Source organism: Triticum aestivum, chromosome 4A, assembly GCF_018294505.1.
Source record: "Triticum aestivum cultivar Chinese Spring chromosome 4A, IWGSC CS RefSeq v2.1, whole genome shotgun sequence".
Classification (NCBI taxonomy): Eukaryota; Viridiplantae; Streptophyta; class Magnoliopsida; order Poales; family Poaceae; genus Triticum; species Triticum aestivum.
In genome coordinates this window covers 461,024,640-461,029,867 of record NC_057803.1, presented here as the reverse complement: position 1 = coordinate 461,029,867, position 5,228 = coordinate 461,024,640, and the positions used below count along the sequence as shown (strand labels likewise).

General features: G+C 44.7%; 2 long non-coding RNA genes across 2 annotated transcripts; one reads left to right on the top strand and one right to left on the bottom strand.

Annotated features, from left to right (window-relative positions):
• Positions 1–265: 265 nt before the first annotated feature.
• LOC123086354 (uncharacterized) lies at positions 266–1,082 on the top strand. The gene is made up of 2 exons (XR_006440803.1): positions 266–801; positions 882–1,082. It is a non-coding gene; the product is annotated as an uncharacterized lncRNA (long non-coding RNA).
• LOC123086353 (uncharacterized) lies at positions 361–1,811 on the bottom strand. Its single transcript, XR_006440802.1, has 2 exons — positions 1,117–1,811; positions 361–1,010 (listed from the first exon to the last, which is right to left on the bottom strand). It is a non-coding gene; the product is annotated as an uncharacterized lncRNA (long non-coding RNA).
• Positions 1,812–5,228: the final 3,417 nt, after the last annotated feature.

Genomic DNA, 5,228 nt, shown 5'->3' with positions numbered 1-5,228 from the left:
CGAATGCCCCGAGTTTCTTTTTCTATAGATTTTTCAGCGACAGTAATACATGAACTTCATCAACTTTTTTTGTCAAGTAGCAAAAGATGTAGAACAAATATGGAAGAGTGTAATTTTTATTCCACGACTTTCCCGTGATTTCAATCATTCCAGGATCGCGTTTTGCGTGAACTTTTTAGATACCGATCTACTTGAAATACACTTGTGAGAACAAGTCCACTTAAATCAGAATCCAATGAATAATATTTATTTTAATTTATCTTGTTATCATCATTTAGTACTACTCTGCATATGGTTTCATATATTTTGGTCTCACGGACATTAGCACAAGCACCTGATGTTCTAGTGCAAGAAATGACCAATTGAAAATCAATGATTTTTTCTAGTAGATAGCAACACTACAAAAGAACGTGGACGAATGTTCATTAGCATCAATTGTAAAAATGGGATGCCAAAAACACACACGGACGTTCGGTTGCACTATCTGCAGCCGTCCAAGTACAGGCACAACGGCAGCTGTCAAGCAGACCAAGTGCAGTAGCAGCTCCCTTCCCATATCCAGTCGCCAGCTCCATGCCTCCATCTTGTCCGTCCCTCACAACACTGATTGCAGCAGGGAGAGGAAACAACAAGTGCTGGTGTAGCTTGGCAGGATAGAGAGATGGCGACCCACACAGTGAGCACACACATCGAACTGAAAGAGGTCGCCTAGAACGTACTTCACAGTGAGCATGCACACCCACACATCCATGTCCAGCTTGGCTTGGCCGGCAAGAGCGACAGAGGAGAGGAGCCGCTGTAGTGAGCCAAATCAAGCCGCACCAATTCTGACCATCTTGGCGATATCTGCGTTCTTGCTGACCCTGTCACCCTTCTCGCAGGAGCCCAGATGACCTCGTCGACTCCCTTAGAAGCCGGAGACTCGCTGTAGTGGTGCTGTGACTTGTGCTCATACGAAGTTTCCTTCCAGGCATGTATCGGTGGAACTGCTGCCAATTTTTTCTATTGAACTGATACAGACAAATTGCCTCAAATATTTATGGAAATATACTGAAGAATGCTGCAGTTTTTTGCTGCAAGAAGTGTCGTTGTCCTCACTCTGATGGATTAACTCACCGCGGCAGCACCACTTCCTACGTGCTAGCATCCGCTGCATTTGTGGCCTATGAATGTCCTTTACGCAGTAGGTAGCCGAGAGCGACCACGCCGGCGCCGAAGGAGAGAATCTCGTCGTTGTCCTTTGCTTTTGAGTAGTACGTCGCGGCTGGATCCCTGGTGGGGGCCTGTGCCACGACGGCGCGCAGGGGCATCACGCCGACGAGGGTCAGGCTGGTGGCTCGCACCGGGGAAGGAGACTGGTGGACCGCGTCACCGGAGGTGGAGGCGGGGTGGATCAGGGAAGAAGGGGTCGGGGAGGAGGAGCGCCGGCGACGGGCATCCGGGTCGAGCGCCGTGGAAACAGGGGGAGGGGTGGCCGCCGCGCCTCGTTGGCCGGAGATCACGGACGGGTCAGCTTCCGACGCGTCCTCGGGCCCAGCAAGCGACAAACGCGGCGGCGGGATCCTGTACGGCGGCTAGATCCGCGTGGCGGCAGTAGGAAGCAGGACTCGGGTGGGGGAGAGGTAGGTAGCTGGTGAGGCGGAGTGGAGCAGCGGTGGCGCGTGGGGAGGTGCGAGGGTCACGGCGGCGCCGGCTTGCGGGGTGGATTGAGGTAGATGGCGATGCGGGGGCGGGGATGGCGGCGGCAGGGATCAGGGAGAGAGCGAGGAGGGAGAGGTGGGGAACGTGGGGTTCGGGGTGGGATTTCTTTCTTTTTTCCTTCTTTCTGTAAGTTCGGGAACACCCGCTGCTCTTATATAGGACCTCGTGATCTAAATAGTTATTCTAATCCCAGAATTAAAATAGTGCCTATATATATATATATGTTTAGTGTATAATAAAAAAATATCCTACACAAAAAAGGTTGTGTTTATTTTGAAACATGTTGATCGTATATGAAAATAAAAGGTTCGATGTACATAAAAAGCGTTTAGTGTATGTTAAAAAAATGTTAATTGTATATCGAAGAATTTTTTACCATGTATTGAAAAACAGGAAATATAAAATGAAATAAAAAAAGAAGAATCTGAAAGAAAAAACCAGAAGAAAAAGCTGCAATAACACAACGAAGGGGAAAACAATGAAAAAGCCGAAACTGGGTCAGCCCAGCTTAGTTGGCCAGTTGGCAATGCCGGGTCCAATTGCCGGCCGAGGGCGGCGTATAGGATCAGAGTTTCCTATTCACCTCACTGCGACAAATTGAGGGCGATTCGCGTAGATGTAGCGATGCAAGCGGAAAGAGATGTGCCGACCCACTTACATAGTGCGAGACAACTGGTTTGGAGAACCTTCGAGAAGGTTCGATGTGAAGGTTTTTTCCTGTCTGTGTTTCTTTTCTGTTACCGTTTTGATTTATTCTTTTTCGTTCTTCTACTTTTTTAATTTTAACATGTTTCAAAAAAATATTTATTTAGTAAAAATTGTTCACAATTTTAAAAAGTTCAATTTTTGAAAATGTTTGGTTTTCAAATTTGTTTGGAATTTCGGAAAAAATTCACATATTCAAAAAGTCCATGTTTTCAGAAAAAGCAATTTCATTTTTTTGCATTTTCAATTTTTTTTGGGAATTCAAACCTTGTTCTTCATTTGGAAAATGTTAACAAATAAAAAGGATGTTTGTTTTTATAAATTTGATATTAAAGTTTTTAAAACATTTGCAATTTTATTTTTTGTTCATAATTTGGAAAAATCTTGTTCCGAAATTTTTTCATATATTTTTTGTGTTTTCAAAAAATGTTCTGGAATTTCTGAAAAATGTTTGTGGTTTTAAATGTATTCACTGGTTTTAAAAGTTGATCATGTTTCAAAAAATTGCTGCTACAGTAATCGAGGTGCTACAGTGATCACATGCTATGTAACCGGGCCACAGTCTGCGCTCCAGTAGGCCGGCGGTCTAGCCATACTGCCCTGTGCAAAGTGCCAGCATTGGACGCAACGCCCCTACGCACACGTATAGGAGGTCTCTGTAGGATCCGCCAAGTTTTTGGAGGAGGCTCCTATTTTTCGGAAAGTGCCTTTTATTATTGATGGGCCAGGCCCGTATACCCATGAATTTATACTTATTTCTGGTCTAACCACATAGAGATCATGAGGTGCCCAACTTCAAAATTACTAATTAATGTGTATCCTTGCAAATTCCACTTCCACATTTACTTCACTTGTCGCAACATGAGTGTTTTCCTTTTTTTCGTAGATTCGTTTTTTCAAAACGTTTTATCTCTTGAATCGTGCGTCCAAATTACGGACGATTTTCACCTTTGAATTTCTCGCGTCAAGGTCTTAAAAACTATACCCATTTTTGATATGTTTCCATGGTTTTTTCTAGAAAAAACCAAGAACCAAAGGAAAACCGAAACAAAAAAGGAAGCCAAAAAAGCAAAAAAGCCCAAAAAAGAAAACCGAAAAAACCAAAACCGAAGAGAGACCAAAAACTGGAAGACAAACAACGATACTTGGAAGCACGGTGCTTCTCCTTTTTCAAGGAAGCTCGGATGCGCTTCTCATGAAAGCACAACTATGTCTTTCCCAGAGCCCGAAGCATGAGTTGTGCTTCTCCTTTTTCGGGGAAACACAGTTGTGCCTTGCTTCTCAAACAAAGAAAAAGAATTCGCCAAAACCTAGGAAAAACAAGCAATAACTGAAAAAAAAGAACATGTGCAAAAAAAACCAAAATCCCAAGGGGGCGCCCAACACGCAACAAGTGACAGTGGCTGGGCGCACCGCAGCCCCCCCCCCCCCCCCCCCGCCCGTGCGCGCCTAAACACCACCACTCACAGAGGCACACACCTATGTAATTATGTTTTGATAGGTTAGTTTTTCCATGGTAAAAGCAACACTATTCCTCATGATGTTCAGCAATGACATATCTTTGAAACCACAAGTTTAATTAACTTCATGCTTAATACACATTCACATTGTTAAGATTGTTAATCTGGATTTTCTAAATTGCTTCTTCGGTTGCTTGTAGAAACTAAATTACGATTAGGCCATTCATGCTTTTAGTACCAGGGTCCATAATAATCTGGTGTTAATTAGCGAATGTGAGTTATGGGGGATCTTTCAACGGTTTTGTATTCGAATCATGATTCTGAGGGTTGTCGGTACTAAAACAAGATTTATCTTCTTTAACCGAAAGATCAGTAACATCGCGTCACTAGAACATCGGTACATTTATCCTCATGTGACCACGTGGATGTGGTGCGACGGCCGTGGTTTGTGGGTTGTTGCTTCGAGTAGCTTGGGACTTTGACCTTGTATCATGTGGACAATGGGATTTTCATTGATGTTAGTCGTCGATTTGTGGGCTGTTACAGCCCGCGCATGCCCCATGGAGTGCATGCCTCTTTACCTACGCGGAAGAGTCCGCGTCTACTCCTCCCATAGCAGTCATAACTTCTTGTTTTTGTCGACGATAAAAGTCTTGCTTGTTCAGCGGAGCGGAGCATACCGTTGTATGTGTTTGTGTGGTTGATGTTTATTGTAGCATTCGCCGTATCATCGACGAGTGTAGGCTTACCCATATGTGTTTAGTAATTTGGAAGCGGGTTTGGCTCATCAATTTTCATTCGTTTTCCATAATCAATAATTTTATAATGAATGAAAATGGAGAAATGTTTTGCCTCGTGCTTAAGGGCATGTTCGGTTGACAGAGAAAATGGAGGGATTTGGCAGGGATTGACAGGGATTACACCCTCTACAAGTTAAAACCTCCTCCAATCCACCCCAATCCTCTTGTGAGGAGATGTAACCGAACAAAGCCTAAAGAAATATGACCAAGGGGATGTCAACGCTGAGGTAGCGATAGCTTAGCTTGATTGCTTGCCGCATCGCATGCCGACGTGCGCGCGTACGTCGGAGAGGCTAGGGCTGGAAACGTACGTGATACCAACTGAGCTTCGGCGTGACGCGGGCGCCGATCGGCCGCAGAAATGTATGTGTGCACGTGCCTTTTCTACTTTTGTAAAATTGATTGATTGTTTCGCTGCTGACAGCTTTGTTTGTCTGGAACTCTGGGGACGTACACACTGCGTGCACCGCCGCAAACGGACGTCAGACAAGTGCACGTGCTTGTTCCCACGGATTGCGGCAGATAAATGGATATTGGCATATCTACGTGCACTCTTGACTTT